General features: G+C 37.0%; 1 pseudogene; it reads left to right on the top strand.

Annotated features, from left to right (window-relative positions):
- Positions 1–4,232: 4,232 nt before the first annotated feature.
- The window catches only part of LOC148002489 (large ribosomal subunit protein eL29 pseudogene), a 38,919-nt pseudogene continuing 19,630 nt past the window's right edge, over positions 4,233–23,521 (top strand).

Genomic DNA, 23,521 nt, shown 5'->3' with positions numbered 1-23,521 from the left:
TGAATCAAAATTTCAAGAGCATAGCAGCCATACTTTCCCCTTAACTTCCTGTCTAAGACAATAAAAGATGATGTATGCCTGTGTGAAAGACTCCCTGGGCAACATAGTACCACAGAAGATGCAAATATATAGTGAAAATTAAAAAAAAAACTAATAAATAAAATGCACACATTCTATCCATGGGATATTTCAGATAGTTATTCCTCTTGTTAGGCTGAGTAAAAGAACATGTCCATTTTCTTTATTCCATAAGAAAGATAAACTTTCATTGTCTTAGGGTTTTACTGCTGTGAATAGACACCATGATCAATGCAAGTCTTACAGAAACAAACATTTAACTGGGGCTGGCTTGAAGTTTCAGAAGTTCAGTACATTATCATCATGATGGGAAGCATAGCATCATACAGGCAGACTGTGGCTGGAGGAACCAAAAATTTTACATCCTAATCAGAAGGCAGCCAGGTGAAGACTGGCTTCCAGGGCAGCTAGGATGAAGGTCTTAAAGCCATGCCCATAATGAAACACTTCCTCTAACAACACCACACCTACTCCAACAAGGCCACACCTCAAATAGTGCCACTCCCTAGGTCAAGCATATTCAAATTCTCACTCTCATTACATATATCATCTTTCTCCCCAGCCAACTCCTACCACCACTTTTTGTATAAAGGAAAATGTGATAATACTGTTTCATTACATGGTAATGCACAACTGTCACTAACCTTTGGTTAGTGGTAAAGTGGAGACCAGGAACTAAAGCTTCCTTTTTATTTTACTGGACATTCTGATGAGAAACTTCTTGAGTGCACAATTCCAAGGCACATTCTTAAGAGGCATCAAAACTAAGTGCCAAGCAAGATTGAAATCCAGGGGCTCATGGTGGAATCAGATCAACTCAATAATGCCTGCCTGCCTGGGTCCACATCTTTTCCCTTTTCTTCCTAGTCACAGGCCAAAGTAAACTAAATGTATTTAAGTACTTGTTCCAGACTTGCTTTGGGGCAAGAGGATGGAGAAAATCCAAAATAAAGAGAAGCCAGAGTTAAAACACTATAGGCAGCTGGCTTGTAAGATCTAAAGTGAGGTGAAGCCAACAATGATAAAAGAAGTAGTAAAAATTTGCAACTATGCTATTTGCTGATTTACACAGTTCCATTAGGAATTTAAAGAGAAAAAGCCTTCTTGCTATTTCAAACAGTAAGGGCATCTATCTGCAGACCCTCATAACTACTATCTTTTGTGAGGGAAGATTATCAGCTGGGTTCTGAGGTCCTCAGATGGAATGCTTCCAGAACTCTGAGGGGCTATGGTATTCCCTTACTGCTTGGCTTGGCAGAAAACCCCAGTGAAATTTAAACCCACCTTCCTCCACTTTGAGCTTTATCTTTTACATAAATCATGCACACAGTTTCAAAATGACATGAACTATTTAGGGGGAAAAATGATCTCGTTTCCCACAATACATCCAACACCATCACTGCACTGACCTGCTTCTTTTCGCTTCCTCTTCAGGAGCAAGATGATTTAAACAACTCATGGTGTAGGTTAAATCTTTATTGTCCTTTGCTCTAATGTTTTTTTTTTTTTTGGCAAGTATTCTAATCAATTTTATTTTCCTTTTTGTCCCCATCTATGAAGGTAAGAATAATTGAAAGACTGATATGTGAGAATGCAGTCTGAATATGGCAAGATTTAGCTCTCCCTTTACTGTTATGTTAGTTTTCTCTTATCTTTTCTTAGTTTTCTCTGAGCTGTGTGATGTACAGCCATAGCAAACATCCAGTTACCTTGACCTAGACGCTGTCCTCTAACGCCACAGCTTATTTACCTGCCAATTTCCTGTTTTCTATGTTCTTAATCACCACAAAAATGTCTCTCCTACACAGAAACATAATCATTTCCAGAAGGATAGTAAATAAAAATATAGAGGCAAAACTTAAAAGTACAAGTTGCAGATATGGGAAAAAAATGCTCCTCAGGAGACACAACAGCCCTGTGGATGCACCAATTTCCGGAGAGGCTTGCATGCAAAAGGAAGCGGTGCTGAGGAGGGTTCTCATAGTGTAGAAAAAGAAGTGTGAAAGAGGCTATGACAATTTGGAATTTTGATCACTATTTATGTAATTGTGTTTACAGGACCCATCTATTAGCCACTGGCCACAGCTTTGAGATATAGGCCACCCAGTGTTTCTTAGCTCTTTTAAACCTTGGCCAGATTTTTAGGAAATTTTATAACTTACATTGTGGAGATTTATAATCTACCTTATATCCTATAAGTCAATGCATTCTTGTTTAACATAGACATGTAAGACAGAGCATCAGCAGAAACATAAGCGGAAATATCACTGTCAATTTCTGGTCTTCTGTATGAGGATCCTATGTTTATGATTTGAGCCTGATGTTTCTGTGGAACCTTAATGAGATCCTTCAATATAAGCTTCAGCTATGAACAAAAATGGAAAAGGATCCACTTGGAGGGCTAAGGTTGCTGGAGAGATGACTCAGCAGTTAAGATCACTGGCTGATCTTCCCGAGGACCCAGCTCAGGTATAATTCCTATAACCCATTTGGTGGCTCATAACCATGTGTAAGTCCATTCCCAGGGGATCCAATGCTCCTTTCTAGATTCCATGAACATAGAACATGCAATTTAGTGTACAAAAATGCTAACGCATAAAACAATCATTTGCAAAAAATAAAACAGAACAAAATAGAATATTTATTTTAAAACAGAGTTCTACTCTGGTTCAGATTCATGTGTAGATGAACGGCTGCTAAATTAGCTGTGGAATCGAACTAGAATTGCTCTTCAACTGAACCATAATACATTTAAAAATAAACAGATAAGGCATAGATAATAAGTTGCAAATACAAAATATCATCATTTAGAAAAAAATCTTTAAAAATAAGGTATTTTTAATCTGGTAAAAATCTATGATTTCATCAAAACAGAGAATGGAATAAAACCACATTATTTGCACATGTTTGTATGGAGTGCAGGTTTTATGTAAGTGCTAGTTTTAAAAGTGGTCAAAAAATTCATCCATATAATGATTCTGCTGAAGATGTCAAGATACCCTATCAAGAATTTTGGAAATGATGTGAACTTTACCTATTTTTATTTACTAATATGATGATAAAGATAAAAATGAACCTAAAATTTACTTATGTGTGTGTTTTTGAGTGTGTGTGTGTGTGTGTGTGTGTGTGTGTGTGTGTGTGTAATCCTCATATAGGTAAATATAAAATCTATGTACATTAAGTCATAGTAAGAATATTTTCAGTTTTTAAAGGTCAACACATTTTTAAAGCATTGGCTTTGTGTGCCTGTGTGAGTTTTTGGGCACGTGTTCCAGAGCAGGCTATGAAGGTCAGAAGACAATTTCCAGAAGCATGGCATCTCCTTCTACCATATGAATCTTAGGACTGGAACTCAGCTGGTCTGGCTTGGTGAAAAGTGTGTTTACCAGCTGAACCATTTCACAAGCTCCTATTTTATTTAATTTTTTCATTTTTTTATTCTCTTAGATTGTATAGTATTATTCTTTGTATTCTATAAAATATTTTAATGTTTAAAATTTGAAATATTTAGCAAATTAGAATGTAAAATTTCCCTTGTCTTTAGAGTACTTTTAAAGTACTGTATGTAATGAATTCTTACCAACTATGTAATCACATAAGGGATAAATATATTTCTTAGTGTATATTTGCCATAATTAGACTTTTTTAGAAAGAGAATTTTAATGTTTCATACTAACAATAAAAACCCAATAATTCTGTTTTGAATACAATTATGCTATTTATTTTAGAACAGATGATTAAACCCTAGTTTTATAATGCACAGTTTATAAGTACATGGGATTCCAAATGTTTGGTTAAATATCCTTCTGTTTAGCATCCAGAAAAGTACTGCCTATTCCCAAACAGTGACAGAACTGGCTGGAAGTATATCAGCATATTAATGTGTATGCATACTCCTAATGTACCGTGTGCTAGTTAGGGGTAACTATGGGTACAGAATCAAAATGCAGATAGAATTTGTTTTTCTATGACAGAGATGAGAATCCTATGGTAAGACAAACAACAAGGTACTGACAGAAACCTTGTATATCTTAAAACTAAGCTTCTACAGAGCTGAGAAAAACTGCATCCTGCAGAAGGAACAAAAAACTGTGAAGCCTCTTTCTCTTCCAGTCCCAGGTGCTGTGAGAGCAGCGGCTTACTGTGCAGACATGGCCAAGCCCACAAACCACACCACACACAACCAGTCCCGCAAATGGCACAGAAATGGCATCAAGAAACCTTGGTCAAAAAGACATGAATTTCTTAAGGGGGTTGACCCCAAGTTTCTGAGGAACATGAGCTTTGCCAAGAAGTACAACAAGAAAGACCTGAAGGAAACACAGGCCAACAATGCAAAGGCAGTGAGTAGATGCACAGAGGCCATCAAGGCCCTTGTGAAGCCTCAGATCATCAAGACCAAGATGCCAAAGGGCCCCAGCTGCAAACTAAGCCATCTGGCTTCCTTTGCTTACCCCAAGTTTAGGAAGAAGATTCGAAGTTTCATGGCCAAGGGTTGTAGGCTCTACCAACCAAAGCCCAAGGTTCAAACTAAGGCAGAGGCCAAAGCTCCAGCTAAGGCCCAGGCTTCAGCTCCAGTCCAGGCTCCTAAAGGTGTCCAAGCTCCTGTGAAGGCCCCATAGAAAAGGCTTCCTTCAGTGTGAAGACAGACGGACTGCTGTGACACACCTACCTATACACTATTTGCAGATGACCAGTGACCTATGCTGTTTCTACAAATAAACACGAGACAAGGAAAAAAGAAAAGAATCTATAAAGTCCTGAGCTTAAGGCTGTGCCTGTGTTGAGGAGGAAGCCAATGTGAGTCTGAGAAAACACAAAGGTAGCAAATTCAAACTGGTTCAGAGAGAGTCTTTATGCCACTGTAAAGGAAGAAACTTTTACACCAAATAGGACCACAGGATTCTGGGATGTTTTCAGAAGAGAAAGAGAATTACAGAATTACGTGATTCCTATTTTAGAGGAATCACTTGGTAAATCAATTCTGAATACAGAATACCTAACTGCGGAGGAAGCCATGAGCTCAGTTTAGAGGATATTTCAACTATTCAAGAGACTGACAATGGCCACTTACACTGAAAAGACTTCAAGAAAGGTTGCATCACTTGGATAGCAACTGTATTTGAAGGGCTAGCACTGGTGGATCTGAGGCAAACTGTAAATAAAGAAGTTGAGAGTAACTCCAGGGTGCGTTGTTTATTTGAATATCTGGAAAAAACAGAGATTTGTTTGCTTGTTTTAATATAATGGAGTAAATGGAGTCAGAGGAATGACCCAAAGTTGACTTTTGAGCATAGTGTGTTTGAGATGCCTGACTTTTTTTTAAATTGGATATCTTTTTATTTACATTTCGAATGCTATTCCCTTTCCCAGTTTCCCATCCATGAGCCCCCTATCCTATCCCCCTTCCCCTTCTTTTATAAGGGTGTTCTCCCTCCCCAACCAATCCCCCTTCCCACCCCCCCACCCTGATATTTCCCTATACTGGAAGGTCCAGCCTTCATAGTACCAAGGGCTTCTCCTTGCACTGTTGCACAACAAGGCCATTCTCTTCTACATATTCAGCTGGAGCCATGGGTCTGTTCATGTATAGCCTTTGGGTAGTGGTTTAGTCTCTGGGAGCCCTGGTTGGTTGGTCTTGTTGTTCTTATGGGGTTTCAAGCCCCTTCAACTTCTTCTTAAGAATCCAACTCAGGTATTAAATAGGAATTGAGATTTGGGGAGATAACTCATTGATTTTACATCTGTACCTTGCAGAGAGTATGTGTTCAGTTTCCAGCAGCTAGACGGTCCCAACTACCTGTGTTTAATCTCACAGGGACCTGATAACTATACTCTCTCCAGTAACCTGATCACATATCCACAAGCAGACAGACAAGAAAGCAGAATCAAATGAAATTATACAATCAAAAATAAAACAGCCAAGAGACAACCAGATATACCTTAGAAAAAACGGAAAAATAATGTCTTAGAGTTGGAATCTTAGGACCCCTTGTGTCATGGAGGCTTTTTACACTGCAAGTCTTGGTTTGATTATCAGTGGTGTGAGTGTAGTTACATGGACAAGAAATAAAAAGTTAGACAGTCTTGGGAACCTGCAGGGAATCTCAGGGAAATACAAAGAAAGCAGAGGAGCCAACTAAGAAAGGTACTTTGAGGATGAAGACTATCTGAAATTCTGAGATAAAACATCCATGTACAAAAGAGTCGTGATGTTTTCAGGACATGTTATACTTATCCAAATCACACAGGGATGGAGTATGGTTTTAAGGGGCGATCAAATGGATTGATTCCGAAAAGAATGGGAAACATAGCAAATCATAGCAAGGATAGACATCTATGTTGAGACACATTATGGATACAGACCACGTCCACAGTAAGGGATCTATGAGGGATTAATGCTAAGATTTTAAATGGAGAGAAATGATGAATTCTGAGATTTATCAAATCAGTAGTAGAGTTATTGAGAACAAGATAAAATGTGCTAATGTTGTCAGTCAGAAGTACTTTAGGATGAGGCTCATCATCTGTTGTGTAGTGGAACTTTCTATCTTTGCCATCATGTTAAGGGGCACACAGGAACATTTAGACTGAACTCACAGTCAATAAAAATTTACTCTGTTTATCTAAAACACAGCATTCCTTATCAAATAGATAGTATAAGTGTCTTCTGAGAGGCTCCACCCAGCAGCCAATCAAAACATGCAGAGACCTACAGCCAAACATTAGATGGAGCTAGGAGAGTCTTGGTAAAGAATTGAGGGATGAATTGAAGGATCTGAAGAGGACAGAGACTCCACAGAAAGACCAACAGAACCAACTAACCTGGAATTTTGGGGCTCCCAGAGAATGAACCACCAACCTGCAAGAACCAGCCTTTTCTAAGTCTCAGTTCCTGAGAGAAGGAATATATGGGAGTTGTTAAATAAATGATTCAAAGTTAAATCATGGGACCAAGCGTGTGTCCTGCTCAGGATGGTTCCCTAGACAGCTCTCTGTGGATAGTTCTGGGCTCTGTAATATGTTTAAGATAGCTTTCTGCTAGAGACAGCCCTCTGCTTAAGACAACTCTCTCATGCTAAAAATGATTCTAAAAGCATTCTGGAGAGCTCATAGGTTCATTGTCCAAAGTTAGAAAGACTACCAGAAAAAAATGCTTGAATTTTGCAATCAAATTGAAAATCCTATTAAAATAAATTCTAAAAGTAATTCTTCTGTATTCTGATCAAAATCAGAAATCCAGAAAAAAAAATGTAAAAGAGCTATGATTGCTTTGTAGTTTTCTCTAGGTGACTGCTTGAAAAAATTCTAAAAGCTGTGTTAGCTCTATAAGTCAGTCTTCAGATTTCCTACTGGAACATTTCCAAAAGAGCTATGAAATCTAAAAGATCTGTGTTTCCTCTCCACGGATTTTCCAACCAAAATCAGAAATACTGTTAGAAAAATTTCTAAAAGAGCCTTATTCACTCTCCAGAGATCTCCAGACAGCTCTCAGTTCTTGCTAGAAAAAAACATATAAGAAACTGCTATCATTCTCTGCTAATTCATTTCATATAGACCAAAAGCCTAGCTTTCATTTATATATCAGTTCAATCCTTCACTCCAGGTTCCCTGTTGATCACCCCATGATTCACCATTTCATTTTAGTCCTTTAGCACATTTTAACATTATAAAAGAATACATGAATTTGTAAACTTAGCAGAGTGGGATCCTATCCGGAGAAATCATTAGAACCTTACCAGGACCTAAATTAGCTGTCCCAAACTGAACTTGAACTCAGGAATCTGCCTGTCTATGTACCTTTCTGACATATATATATATATATATATATATATATATATATATATATATATATATACACCTTTCTGGTATATAGTGCAGCTGCCTCTGTTCCTTTAGATTTTTGAAACCCCTAATATATAGTTCATACTGCATCCTTATAGTTTACATAGTTGAGAAATTTTTTGAACTCATGTTTAGAGAGTTATTTCCGACAGCCTTAAAGGCTGTCCTGAAGGTCACAGCATTCTACCATTTTGCTGAGATCTTAGGTACACCCTCAACTCCTGCACATGTGCTGGCTCTGATTAGCATAGAGTCATTAACCTTGACAGAGAGAACATTCCTTAATGGAAGAGCATGACAATATATGTATATTATCATACAAGCAAGCATTACATATGAAAACCAACAACACTTGTGGAGGCCTTCACACTGCTGCCTCTGTTCCAGGAGCAGGAACCATATCTCACTATCCCTACATAGCCAAGCTGGACTCAGCACCATCCAAAGGGTGAGTATGGACTGGACATAGGCCCCTTACATATGTAGCAAATGTGTAGCTTGAGCTTGATGCAGGTCCCCCAACAACTGGGGTCTCTGAAACCTGTTGCATGCCTGTGGATTTCATTCCTCCACCTGGCCTGCCTTGTCTGGCCTCTGTTAGAGAGGATGTGTCTAGTCTTGCAGTAACCTGATGTGACAGAAGGATTAGAACAGGAGGCTCCCCCTTCTCGGAGGAGAATGGCAGGGGGAAATTGGAGGGTAGAACTGTGTTGGGGGATACTTGGAGGAAAGGGGAAGGCTGATATTGGGCTTTAACATGAAAAAGTAAATAAATAAAAAAAGAAAAATACTAGAAATGCACACACAAGCGCGCGCGCACACACACACACACACACACACAGAGAAAGATAGCACAAATTATTCCCTAAGTAAACAACAAGGTTCTCCTCAGCAATACTAGGACTTAGATTATCTTCCTTATAAGCTTGGTTCAACTAAGGGGCTACGACTTGCATTGGCAATAACTCATAACTCAAAATGAGGGATTAAAGAGAAATACTCTGAAACTACCAATGATTTACAAACCAAATGTTTCCCTCAAATACTTTCTCTGCTCTGAAGGCAGTTGAGACCACATAAACCCAGCTTTGATCTCAAAATCCTATTGTCTCTTCCTTAGCATCTTTACTATCTTAATCCACAAATGCAACATGATCTGACTCTGCTCCCTCAAAAATGCATATGTTGAAACTTAGTAGCAATGTGATATTATTGAGAAATGTACTGTGGGAGAAAAATTATGTCATAAGAATAGGATTCTCCTTAGTGTTCTTATAGGATCTCAGAGTACTGTCTATTCTCTTTCCTCATGAAAACACACAGCAGGAAGACAGCATCTATGAATTAGTTAGCAAACACAGAATTTCCTAGTGCCTTGATCTTAGAAGTCCTATTCTCCATCTATGTAAGAAACTATTATGTTCACGTCCCAGTGTCTATAAGCAATCCTTTCTGCTACCTTTTATGAGAGTAACATGAATGGATGAGGTACCCCATATGATGAGTATTGAAGTAGAGATGGCAAGGCATAACATGCTGTTGACTGTGTGAAAATTTCATCTTTGAGAAATATGTAGGAGGAGCTTAAAGTCAAGGGATGCCTATGCCCAGAGCCAGACAGCTTGCCTGTTAGCAACCAGGAATCTATACTGATCAGAAACAGCATACTGTATTTCATATACATTATTCACAAAATAAGTTACATTCCACTCTAGTATTATATACCAGCAAGTTGTCAGATGGATCCGTCTATATATTTGCAGAATACTCTTTTCCGTTTGATTTTTCTTGCCTTTAGGATAATTTATTGGCAGAGTTACTTCATTGGCAAGGATTTATTTAAACGTTAAGAAATATCTTATTTGATTATTAAATCAACTGAATAATGCACACATGCACACATATGCAAACATGCATACATACACATCATATATACATATATATGTATGTATATATATGCACACACACACACATATATGTATATGTATATATATACATATATATATATATATATATATATATATATGAACCACTTTCAGTATAAAAGAAAACCAAATCTAAAATTCAGTGGTAAGCCGAAGAAACTCAAAGTCTTAGCATTTGTTGGAGCCAAAATTTCAAAGTAGATTTATGTTCTCCAAAGTTCAAGAATTCAGCCACAGAGTGAAGCCAACCTTGTCAGTACACTGCACAATACCTCCTCCCATATTGACAAACTCATAACACAGGGATAACTCCCTGATAGCACTGTCAATACCAAGTAACTGTGCATTCGTATACGTAAAAGCACATCTGTGTCCAATGGCTGGCCCAGTCAAGAAGTGTTAAATAAGGTAAGGTTATTCCTTGTACTTCCATACCAATATACAGTCAAATGCAATGTACGAATTTTGCTTAAACAAAAACCACAGTATTTTAATTAGCACTACAAAAGTTAAGCCCTGAAACTTGTTATCCCTGCATGAAGTAATTTATAGATATATCCTCTCTCTCTTCATAAGTCACAGTTGGCGTTCAAGATAGAATGGCATACCTAAACAAGTCTCCTGCCAAAATCTTGAGAAGCATATTGTGATGCATGTGCAAATATTCCCTAGCTTTTATTTCAATAGACATGTGGGATTCTACCAAATATTTTCTTGAAGAAAGAAGGTTTGATATGAAACCATTTCCCTCAACATATTAGATTCTTGACTCAATGCCTAGAGTAGTAAACCAAAAAGGGATATAAAATGTAGAGAGAAAGTAAGCCCATTGTTATGTAGAGTTAAGCATGGAAAAGTAGCACTACTTTTACAAGACATACAAAAATGTTTGTAAAACGCACTCTGTTATTTGCATTTCTCAGTTTCAAATATGTACAACCTGGCAATTTTACTTATTTTTTCTTAAATATAGAATGTTATGGAGTTTTAGTATCAAACAGAAGAAATTACCTCACCTAATCCTTCCTCTCAGATTTTTATTTCCTTACCTACTAATGCAGACAAGGTTCCCAACTTTCAAAACTGAATTATTTTCAAGCGCAGCTGTTAAAGATTAAGTGTAAACTCCTGTAAAGCCAGCTTATATTGGCTGCATGTTGGCAACCTGAGTTGACAGAAATAATATAACACATTTGGGGATTTACAATGCAAAACATAAACTGGATCCTAGTGGTGCACACAGGCATAATAAATATTAATGTGCAAACTCTAGTTTGCTAAGGCTTTTGCTGTTCAGCAATGCTATCTGCATGTTATTTTTTTCAAATCAAATGCAAATATAATAATGAGTACTAAAGGAAGATTTAATTGTGAGATTTCATGATCAAAACATATTACCTATGTGTTTTAAACAGACGTGATTAATAAGGTACATGGGTGATTACATCTCACTGGAATGGCTGGATCATGAAACCTGGTTTGGTAACTCGCAGAACCTTCCCTGTGAAGCAACATGTCCATTAGGCCCTATAGAACTTCATGTTCATTATGTTCAGTAAAATGTCTAGCAAAGTAAGGATCACAGATGAGAAGACCAGAGTAAGGAAACATGACACTCTGAGTAGACAGAAAGAGTCCCTTCAGAAATGTATCTGGAAAATATAAGCAATAACTTCTCAACCCCTAGAAAGAGATATTTGCTGGAAACTCAGTACAGTAATCATACATTGTTAGAACATATTTTTTAATCAACTTATGACTAGCATGACACTTTATGGCTTTATGTAAACTACAGAAAATCAATATATGGCTTCCACTAAATAATGAACAAAGGAGTCCTAAAAAATGATAATTGTTTTTATAGCTACATTAAATTTGTAATTATAGATATATTTACCAGCATAAGATTTAACTGGTATTTTGTCAATTTTGGTCTCCAACAGATGGATTTATAAGCTATTTGAGGTGTCGAGAAGCAATTGGAGCCCAAATTTAAGGAACTTTGACATCCAAACACCAACTTCGATGTCCTTTGAGACTAGAGAACAGAAAATATATGTAAATAAACTTCTTTAGCAGATGCATAAGAAAAAATACCACATGTTTTGGTCATGAGAATTCATGCTTATAAACAACAATTGTAATAAATACAACAGCTTTTGCAGTCTGGATACTAGGGTGGAGCCAAAAACCTAAACAAATTTTAATAACTCCCTTTTGAAAAGTTAGCTTTAGTCTATCAGAGAGTAGTTGTTGACATAGTTATTCTAGATACTTTGTCAGGGAAGCAAAGGAAAAAACATAGGTAAATATGCAAAGAACATTCACTGACCAATGATACACCCTACAGTCACAATATATTACTATTCCTTACAGTATAAATCTAATTTATTTTTCTTCTTAAAAATATTCAGTATGATACTTTAAAGATTCACTTGCAACAATATTTAGTGTGGGTTTATTAGTTCCTGGACTACTATGGAGTTATTTTACTGAGTAAAGAAAAGTCGAAAAAGACTGAATACCCAGTTCTTTTTTTTATTTTTTTTATTTTTTATTTATTTATTTATTTATTTTTATTTTTTATTAACTTGAGTATTTCTAATATACATTTCGAGTGTTATTCCCTTTCCCGGTTTCCGGGCAAACATCCCCCTCCCCCCTCCCCTTCCTTATGAATACCCAGTTCTATGCTAACTTCTAATCTTTGTTCCTGAGATTACCATGGATATTAGGAGTCTATTCATTTGTGATCTTTCCTTAGAATTTTTTGTTCAATGCTCTGGTATATGATACAACATTGAAACTCAATATATCTTTGACATATTGTTTCTCTTGTCTTGTACATTAACCCTCTGGCCGAGAAAACAGATAGAAATAATGATCATTATCTTATCTCTGTGGAAAAGTAGATAGATCCCATAGATTTAACTCAAAGGAAACTGATTTGAAAAGCTAAACAGTTCTTTTCAAATGTCCACCCTTTATGTTGTACTATAACATAGCAAGACTGACCTTGGGAAGACCCACACTGGGGTCAAATTGAGCACCTGAATCAGACTGTGCACTAACAGCATCTTATGGGGAGGGTTTGACTTCTCCTGTTGGGATAGAAACTAGTTAAGTTATATTTTCTTGATATCACTCAAAAAATCCTAGTTTTTAATTTGTTTTTCAGTATTTTGAACTTTTGTGTCCATTATAACAGAAATGAGAGATACATCAAGAATTTTAGTAAACTTTAGTTAGAAATGATGTTCCTTCTGGTATTTTTGTAAAATTATATTAAATATATAACTTATATTTATATATTATATATATATATAAATTATATATAGTATATAATTTATGTAAATATAAAATACATTATATTATATAAAAAATAAGAAATCTAGAATTTTAAAAAGAATTTGAAGGGTCATAGAAAATAACTTCTTTCTATTTCTAGAGGTGAAAGTTAATTTATTTTTCAAATTCATTTCTATGGTTTGTTACATTTAATGACCAATCAGATTTGAGATATGGCAAGATTCAGAACAGTAGACCATTAGTTTATTTGCATCTAAAATAAGGAAAATGGAATATAAACAAATGTTCAGTCCAAATAGTGATGCTTGGTGGATTTTCTGTGATTAAATGTAAGAGATGCTTTACTTTACAGGGAGTTTTAATGATATAAAAAACCTTCAGAGATATACTATTGGAGCCCCTGATAAACCTTCATGGAATATATACAAGAGCAGAGTAAATATAAATATCATAGTAGTACAGACACATAAATTTAGTGATGCAGGGGTTGGGGATTTAGCTCAGTGGTAGAGCGCTTGCCTAGGAAGCGCAAGGCCCTGGGTTCGGTCCCCAGCTCCGGGGGAAAAAAAAAAAGAACCAAAAAAAAAATTAGTGATGCAGATCTATTAACATGAATAATGTTATATTTTATTTCTGAAACAATAAAATATTCAAAGATCTCTACATTTGCATGTTTTTATATTTTGTGTCTTGTTAAGCCATGGATAACTGATAAGAAGTGTCCTATCTGGTCGTTTCTTTTCAATTTGATGGTTGATCATTGTCTTGCAATATAAGCGATTCAATCCCTTCGGTTTTTAAATCTGAGATTATCTTATATGTAACCTAGCTGGACCTGAAGACTCAAAGAAAGGTGGACAATTAAGGAAAATAGAATCTATTGCCCATCACTTATATTTTGGTATCAATATATTCCTTGGAGTAAACATTTAAGAGATGAATCTCACTAGGCTTACTTGCAAGTGGTAAGATTTGTGGATGAAAACTTTCTGGTCTTAACAGTGTACTCTTTGAATGTGCCACAGGTGGTAAATGGGTGTGGTCTTGAGACAATCTAACTGGTCATAAAGGAAGTCTGAGCTGTACTACTTTCTCCCTTTTAAGAATTTCTTAATCTCCAAGACTCTTTTTGACTGCAAAACTCAAGCGAAATCCTGACCCATTCTGTAGAAAATCCCCAGAGAAATAAAAGAAAGTTACTCTTTCTCACCTTTGTTAAAGACAGGTAAGAGCTCCAACTTTCACATATCACCTGTGATCATTAGTGTTAATTGTCAGTCTGAAGGAGGAAGCTAGAATCATCTAGGAAATAAGAGTTGTGGAATGCCTTAGGGGAGATTATCTTTATTGTGTTAACTGAGGCTAGAAAGACTCTCCACAGTGGGTGGCAGCATTCTCTGGCTGGGATCCTGGACTGTTTAAACAGAGAAAAGGAACAGATCACCACAAGCATTGCTGTTCCTACCTGTGGATGTGACATGACCAATAGCTTGACCATTTTGTTGGCTTGGTCCACTGTGTGATGGATCTTATGCTTGAACTTTGATATAGAAACCCTTTCCCTTTGACTTACTTTGCCTGAGTGTTTTATCATAGCTAAGAGAAGAGAAACTAAGGCTTTCTAAAACCTAGATTACTAAAACCTAGATTGTCCTATGCCCTTTTTTGGATATCATTTATTAACATATCTGAGTCATCAATACTATAAATAAAAAATGCTCAGAGAACTTCTGAAGAGGAACTTCTGAAACATGAATTCTTTTAAGCACATGCCTTAACTAAAACATTGGCTATAATTTTAAAGAGAAAAAGTAATGAGCCCAGTACGATGACCGAGTGGACAGATCACCTGTCCTACAGGAGTGGGAGTAGATTTCAGATCCTTAATATCACACAAAGGTCAGCATATCCTCTATTTCCAAGATCAGGGAGAAGGAAAGAGTGGGTCTCTAGAACAGTGGGGTTGAGCCTGGAGTTCAAATGACTGATACTGCCTGTGTATCTAAACTGGAGAAATAGCAAGGAAGGTACCTAACATCAACATCAGCTTCTATGTACATGTTCACACAGGAGAGTATATAGCCATGCACATATAAGTAGGCATATATACATTCATCTGGTGCATATGCATACACCCAGGCACTCAAAAAATAGTGTATATTTGAAATTAAAATATAACTAAGCAATCCGTATTTTGTCTAAAAATATTCCCTTTTATAAAATGTGTCAAAGATTTATTTGAAAATAGCTGCATGCTATTGTAAAGTTGAGTATACAAATAATTTTTGATGTAAGTATAAAGTTTACATCAGGGAAACCAAACTGGGTAAGAAAGTGTCTGAATTATGCAAAGTGAAACTCCATTTTCCTTTTCTGAAGTCTACCAAGTTGGGCATACACCCTCCCTAAAAGAAAATAGTTAAAAATGTTAACAAAAACAAAACATATTAAAGTGACCTTTCAAAAATAATTGATCATGGAAACAGATTTTATTTTCCCTGAGTCTATAACCTTCCCTAGCCAAATTATTTTCTTTGATGTCTGACTGATATTTTTCACATGGGAGGATGATAGGATTTGATAGGAGAATGTGTGTGCCAAGCATTCTACAACAGAGAGGCAAGTCGGCCAAGGAAATAACACTTCTCACATTCTTGGAGAACTTTCTACAAAATCGCCCCATTTCAAAAGCTTATGTGCATGTTCAGCAATAATAAACTATGTTCATAGATCTTCAAGTACACAGTTAAGTTATTGAAAGACTTAGTTGGAAATTGATTCTGTAAACAGAAAATCTGTTGATATTCTAGCAATCTTCTTGGAGGGGAGAGGTAGAAGTTAAGTAGTCTTGGAAGGCATTGCCCTCCAAGACAAGGAGGAAATCACATGAATGCTATATTTCTAGGGTGTGTTCATACAACCTCAATAAAATGCTCTACTCAAGTTATTTTGGCAGCATTCATACTATAGAAAAACACAAGTCTAGCCCAAGTGAGTGGGTAGTTTTGGAATATTGAATGGTAGTCGAAAAATATATCAGATGGGGACAAAGGAAATGGAAAGACACAGGTACACTATGCTACCTTAGAGCTCTAACTCAGTTTTTTAATTTTATAAATTCTACTTTCTATGAAAAATCTTCCTATATTTTATAGAGCATTTGAGTACTTAGCTCTAAATATAAATTGATGTATCAGAAAGATAATATATATTTAATATATATAAGGAAATATATATGCATTTGAAAATATCCTCATAAACATCAGAGAAGTCAACAGTCTTTTTGTAAAATAAATGAACATGTAAGCATTAGGTCTTACATAAAATTAAAGTGTCCTCAATTTAAAAAAAAGGGGGTAGATATTTGATGGGTAGGTTGTTGGGGGAAATCTTGGAGAAGGAAAACTGTCATCTGAGTATATTGTATGAAAATTTATTTTAAGTAAAAACATTTAAAAATCAGTCACATGCTAGTTCACATATACACAGACACAGACACATGTACACGCAATAATTACCCAAGCCAAAACATCATGGAAATATTCAGGATTGAGGTTAGGTGTCACCAGACACTGAGTAGAAGTACTACGAGATACAGGCAGAGTTGCTCACTCTCTTTGGTGTGTAAAAAGAAGCAATGGGAAGAAGAGGTGAACTTAATAATCTCAGTGAAAAATATTTGATATTTGCAAAGAGAGATGCAGACCCACAAACAATTCAAGAGTAAGCAGGGGACACCTCCTGGTGTAGGAGGCAAAGATTAAGTCCCTTGTGTTCCTGAGTGACTATCAGAACCTATTAGATTCTTATCTAATACCATAAGACAGAGGTATGAAAAACATAAGCACAGTACTAAATGTGCCTCTTTATTAATACTTGAGGCAGAATGTCTTTGGCTCCATTCTTTCATCTAACAATCACAGAACTTTGATGTGCCAGTGAACGACTACACTCCCCAGAGCAAAGCAGAACATTAATTTTAATTATATGATTTTTTGAGGGTTAAAGCAAAAATAATAATCTTTAGAGTGTGCAAACAAATTCCCAGAAATATATGAAATAAGAGCTATACCAGAAAGTCTGACAGTAGAAGGAGAAGATTGCAATGCAGAGTCAAATCACCCTGGGTGATGTTTAGCCCTTAACATTCATTTATTGCCCATCTTTGTTTGAACAAACACCTTAGTATTTTGGAATATAAGAACAGGAAACAGTATTCCACCAATTCAAATGTCATAAGTTTCTAAAATCTGTTGCAGGAAATCTATTTCTTGGTCTAATCCATCTACCTGAAATTCATTAACTATGTATTTTAAAAGTACCTTGATTTACAACTTCCACATTTCTCTTTGTTTTTTCTTTCTCTACCTCTACCACAAAACTTGGTTATTGTCTGTAGGCAACTGTTGAGAATGTACGTTTTGGCCATTGGTATATCATTGGAGAAATGTCTATTTAGTCTTTTTTTTTAAATTGGATATTTCTTTATTGACATTTCAAATGTTATTTCCTTTCCCGATTCCCTGTACATAAGCCCCCTGTCCCCTCCCTCCCCTTCTTCCATAAGGGTGTTCCCTTCCCCATCCACAATCCCCTTATCACCCCCTGCAACATTCCCTTACACTGGGGGTCCAGCCTTGGTAGCACCAAGGGCATCTCCTTCCTTTGGTGCCCAATAAGGTCATCCTCCGCTACATATGCAGCTGGAGCCATGGATCCTGTCCATGCATGGTCTTTGGGTAGTGGTTTAGTACCTGGAAGCTCTGGTTGGTTGGCATTTTACTTATAGCATTCAACTATACAAGCCCCTTCAACTCTTTCAGTCCTTACTCTGATTCCTCCAACTGGGGTCCTGTTCTCAGTTCAGTGGTTTGCTGCTAGCATTCGCCTCTGTATTTGACACACTCTGGCTGTGTCTTTCAGCAGAGATCTAAATTCAGTTCCTGTCAGCATGTACTTCTTAGCTTTATCAATTTTATCTAGTTTTGGTGACTGTACATATGTGGGGCAGGCACTGAATGACCTTTCCTTCAGTCTCTGCTCTAAACTTTGCCTCCATATCCCCTCCTATGGATGTTTGTTCCCCCTTTTAAGGAGTGTAGCATCTGAATTTTGGTCATTCTTCTTCTTCTTGAGCTTCATGTGGTCTGTGGATTGCATATTGAATAATTGGAGGTTTTGGGCTAATATCCACTTATGAGTGAGTGCATACAATGTGTGTTTTTCTGTGATTGGGTTACCTCACTCAGGATGATATTTTCTAGTTCAATCCATTTGCCTATGAATTTCATAAAGTCCTTGTTTTGGATAGCTGAGTAATATTCCATTGTGTAGATGTACCACATTTTCTGTTTCCATTCCTCTGTTGAAAGGCATCTAGGTTTTTTCCAGCTTCTGGCTATTATAGCTAAGGCTGCAATGAACATAGTAGAGCATGTGTCTTTATTTTATGTGGGAGCACCTTTTGGTATATGCCCAGGAGAAGTATAGCTGGGTCCTCAGGTAGTTCAATGTCCAATTTTCTGAGGAACCTCCAGACTGATATCCAGAGTGATTGTACCAGTTTGCAATCCCACCAACAATGGAGGAGTGTTCCTCTTTCTCCACATCCTTGCCAGCATCTGTTGTCACTTGAATTTTTGATCTTAGCCATTCTGACTGATGTGAGATGGAATCTCAGGGTCTTTTTGATTCGCATTTCCCTGATGCCTAAAGATGTTTAACATTTCTTTAGGTATTTCTCAGCCATTCGATATTGTTCAGCTGAGAATTTTTTGTTTAGCTCTATGCCTCATTTTTAATAGGGTTATTTGACTCTATGGAGTCTAACTTCTTGAGTTCTTTATATATTTTGGATATAAGCTCTGTATCAGATGTAGGATGGGTAAAGATCTTTTCCCAATATGTTAGTTGCCGTTTTGTCCTAATGACAGTGTCCTTTGCCTTACAGAAGCTTTGCAGTTTTATGAGGTCCCATCTGTTGGTTCTTGATCTAAGAGCATAAGCCATTGGTGTTTTGTTCAGAAAAATTTCCCCAGTGCCCATTTGTTCGAGTCCCTTCTGCACTCTTTCTTCTATTAGTTTGAGTGTATCTGGTTTGAAGTGGAGGTCTTTTATCCACTGGGCTTCAGCTTTGTACAGGGTGATAAGTATGGATCGATTTGCATCCTTTTACATGCTGACCTCCAGGTTAACCAACACAATTTGTTGAAAATGCTATCTTTTTTCCATTGGATAGTTTTAGCTCCTTTGTCAAAGATCAAGTGACCATAGGTGTGTGGGTTCATTTCTGGGTCTTCAATTCTAGTCCACTGATCTTTCTGCCTGTCCCTATACTAATACCATACAGGTTTTTTATCACTATCGCTCTGTAATACTGCTTCAATGATAATTCCCCAGAAGTTATTTTATTGCTGAGTATAGTTTTCGCTATCCTGGGTTTTTCGTTATTCCAAATGTATTTGCAAATTGCTCTTTCAATCTTTATGAATAACTGAGTTGGAATTTTAATGGGGATTGCATTGAATCTGCAGATTGCTTTTGGCAAAATGTTCATTTTTACTATATCAATCCTGCCAATCCATGAACACTGGAGGCCTTTCCAACTTCTGAGATCTTCAAGTTTTTATTCAGGGATTAAAGTTCTTGTCACAGAAATCTATTCACTTGCAAAGTCACACCGAGGAATTTTATATTATTTGGGACTATTGTGAAAGGGTGTCATTTCCCTAATTTCTTTCTCAGCCTGTTTATCCTTTGAGTAGAGAAAGGCTACTGGTTTGTTTGAGTTAATTTTATGCCATGCTACTTTGCTGAAGTTGTTTATCAGGCTTAAGATTTCTCTGGTGGAACTTTTCAGGTCACTTATGTATACTATCATATCATCTGCAAATAGTGATATTTTGACTTCCTCCATTCCAATTTGTATTCCTTTGACCTCCTTTTGTTGTCTGACTGCTCTGGTTGGGACTTCAAGTACTATATTGAATAAGTAGGGAGAGAGTGGACAGCCTTGTCTAGTCCCTGATTTTAGTGGGATTGCTTCAAGTTTCTCTCCATTTAGTTTGATGTTAGATACTGGTTTACTGTATATTGCTTTTATTTTGTTTAGGCATGGGCCTTGAATTCCTGATTTTCCAGGACTTTTAACATGAAGGGGTGTTGAATTTTGTCAAATGTTTTCTCAGAATCTAATGAAATGATCATGTGGTTTTTATCTTTGAGTTTGTTAACCAGTGGATTACTTGATGGATTTCTGTATATTGAACCATTCCTGCATCCCTGGGTTGAAGCCTACTTGATCATGATGGATAATAATTTTGATGTGTTCTTGAATTTGGTTTGCAAGAATTTTATTGAGTATTTTTGCGTCGATATTCATAAGGGAAATTGGTCTGAAGTTCTCTTTCTTTGTTGGGTCTTTGTGTGGTTTAGGTACAAGAGTAATTGTGGCTTCATAGAAGGAATTCGGTAGTGCTCCATCTGTTTCAATTTTGTGGAATAGTTTGGACAGTATTGGCATGAGGTCTTCTGTGAAGGTATGATAAAATTCTGTACTAAAGCCATCTCGTCCTGGGCTCTTTTTGTAAATAACTTCTTGTATTTCTTTAGAAGTTATGGGGTTGTTTAGATGGTTTAGATGGTTTGCCTGTTCCTGACTTAACTTTGGTATCTGGTATATGTCTAGATTCAAAGATTTTCTTGTTTCTTTGAATATAGGCTTTTGTAGTAGGATGTGATGAATTTTTTTAATTTCTTCAGATTTTGTTGTTGTGTCTCCCTTTTCATTTCTGATTTTGTTAATTGGGATACACTCTTTGTGCTCTCTCTTTAGTCTGGCTAAGGGTTTATCTATCTTGTTGATTTCTCAAAGACCCAGCTCCTGGTTATTTTGATTCTTTGTATAGTCCTTTTTTTGTAGAGAGACAGGAAGATAGATCAATGGAATAGAACCAAGACCCAGAAATGAATCCATACACATATGATCACTTGATCTTTGACAAATGAGCTAAAACCATCCAGTGGGAAAAAAAAGATAGCATTTTAAACAAATAGTGTTGGTTAACCTGGAGGTCAGCATGTAAAGGATGCAAATCGATCCATACTTATCACCCTGTACAAAGCTGAAGTCCAAGTGGATCAAAGACCTCCACTTCAAACCAGATACACTCAAACTAATAGAAGGAAGAGTGCAGAAGGGACTCGAACAAATGGGCACTGGGGAAATTTTTCTGAACAAAACACCAATGGCTTATGCTCTTAGATCAAGAACCAACAGATGGGACCTCATAAAACTGCAAAGCTTCTGTAAGGCAAAGGACACTGTCATTAGGACAAAACGGCAACTAACATATTGGGAAAAGATCTTTACCCATCCTACATCTGATACAGAGCTTATATCCAAAATATATAAAGAACTCAAGAAGTTAGACTCCATAGAGTCAAATAACCCTATTAAAAATGAGGCATAGAGCTAAACAAAAAATTCTCAACTGAACAATATCGAATGGCTGAGAAATACCTAAAGAAATGTTAAACATCTTTAGGCATCAGGGAAATGCGAATCAAAAAGACCCTGAGATTCCATCTCACATCAGTCAGAATGGCTAAGATCAAAAATTCAAGTGACAACAGATGCTGGCAAGGATGTGGAGAAAGAGGAACACTCCTCCATTGTTGGTGGGATTGCAGACTGGTACAATCACTCTGGATATCATTCTGGAGGTTCCTCAGAAAATTGGACATTGAGCTACCTGAGGACCCAGTTATACTACTCCTGAGCATATACTTAAAAGATGCTCCAACATATAACAAGGACACATGCTCCACTGTATTCATAGCAGCCTTATTTATAATAGCCAGAAGCTGGAAAGCACCCAGATATTTTCAACAGAGAAGGGATATATTTATACAATAGAGTACTACTCAGCTATCAAAAACAATGACTACATGAAATTCTTAGGCAAGTGTATGGAACTAGAAAATTTCTTCCTGAATGATGTAATCCAGTCACAAAAATACACACATGGTGTGCAGTCACTGCTAAGTGGATATTAGCCCAAAAGCTTGAATTACCCATGATAAAATTCACAGACCACATGAAGCTTAAGAAGAAGGACTACTAAAGTGCGGATGCTTTAGTTTTTCTTAAAAGGGGGAACAAAAACATTCATAAGAGGAGATACGGAGACAAATTTTGGAGCAGAGACTGAAGGAATGTATATTCAGAGCCTGCCCTTCCTGGGAATCCATCTGATATTCATACAGCCCCCAAATCCAGACAATATTGCTGATGCTAAGAAGTGCAAGCTGACAGGAGCCTGATGTAGCTGTCTCCTGAGAGGCTCAGCCAGAGCGTGACAAATACGGAGGGGAATGCTTGCAGCCAATCATTAAACTGAGAATGGGATTCCCATTGAAGGAGTTATAGAAGGGATTGAAGGATCTGAAGGGGTTTGCAACCCCGTAAGAACAGCAATACCAACCAACCATTGCTCCCAGGGACTAAACCCCTACCCAACTACTTCACATGGACAGACCTATGGCTCCAGCTGCATATGTAGCAAAGGATGGCCTTATTGGGCACCAATGGGAGGAAAAGCCCTTGGTCCTGCCAAGGCTGGACCACTCAGTGTAGGGGAATATCAGGGTAGAGAGGCAGGAAAGTGTGGGTGGTTGGATGGGGAAACACCCTTGTAGAAGAAGGGGGAGGGAAGATAGGATATGGGGTTTATGGACTGGAAACCAGAAAAGGGTATAACATTTGCAATGTAAATAAAAAATATCCAATAAAAAATAGCACTATCCTGATTACATGCAGGATTCATCCATTCATCTTCTTTCCTTCATTTCTACAGTCCGTTTGTTCCATTAGTTGCCCAGGTCACTCACTTCAGGTTTGTGCCTCTTAGTTTAAACATGAGCACAGGTAGTGAGTGGTCTTTTTATCCCCCTCCTTTATGACTAACGCTGACAGACCCTGCAGTAATAATACATTTTACAATGAAATCAATACTAGAGTTCGAATTCCCACCGGTCTGTGCAATGGTCATATATGCACAAAGAATGATATTTCACATTTAATACTAAAAATAATATCAAAAGAAAAGAACAGACATACACCAGGAGACATAATAGAGAGGATGTCTGACCAGGAATGTTAGATTTGTTCTCGTATTCCTTTGCAATGTGTCAAGAGCAAATTATGGGTCTACCAAATTTTACCTGTGACTAAAGACTCAAATGTCTTTCGAAGAAAAAAAGTTTCAGCAGAAAGAGGGTGTAACGTGGAAAAAGTCTGTTGCCCACAGCAGTGTTGTGGGCTCTAGGGATTCAGAGCAGAACCTGGCACAACACTGGCT

The sequence above is a fragment of the Rattus norvegicus genome, chromosome 11, assembly GCF_021556685.1.
Source record: "Rattus norvegicus strain SHRSP/BbbUtx chromosome 11, alternate assembly SHRSP_T2T, whole genome shotgun sequence".
Classification (NCBI taxonomy): domain Eukaryota; kingdom Metazoa; phylum Chordata; class Mammalia; order Rodentia; family Muridae; genus Rattus; species Rattus norvegicus.
The sequence above is the reverse complement of the archived record's forward strand: the minus strand, read 5'-3'. Positions and strand labels throughout refer to the sequence as shown.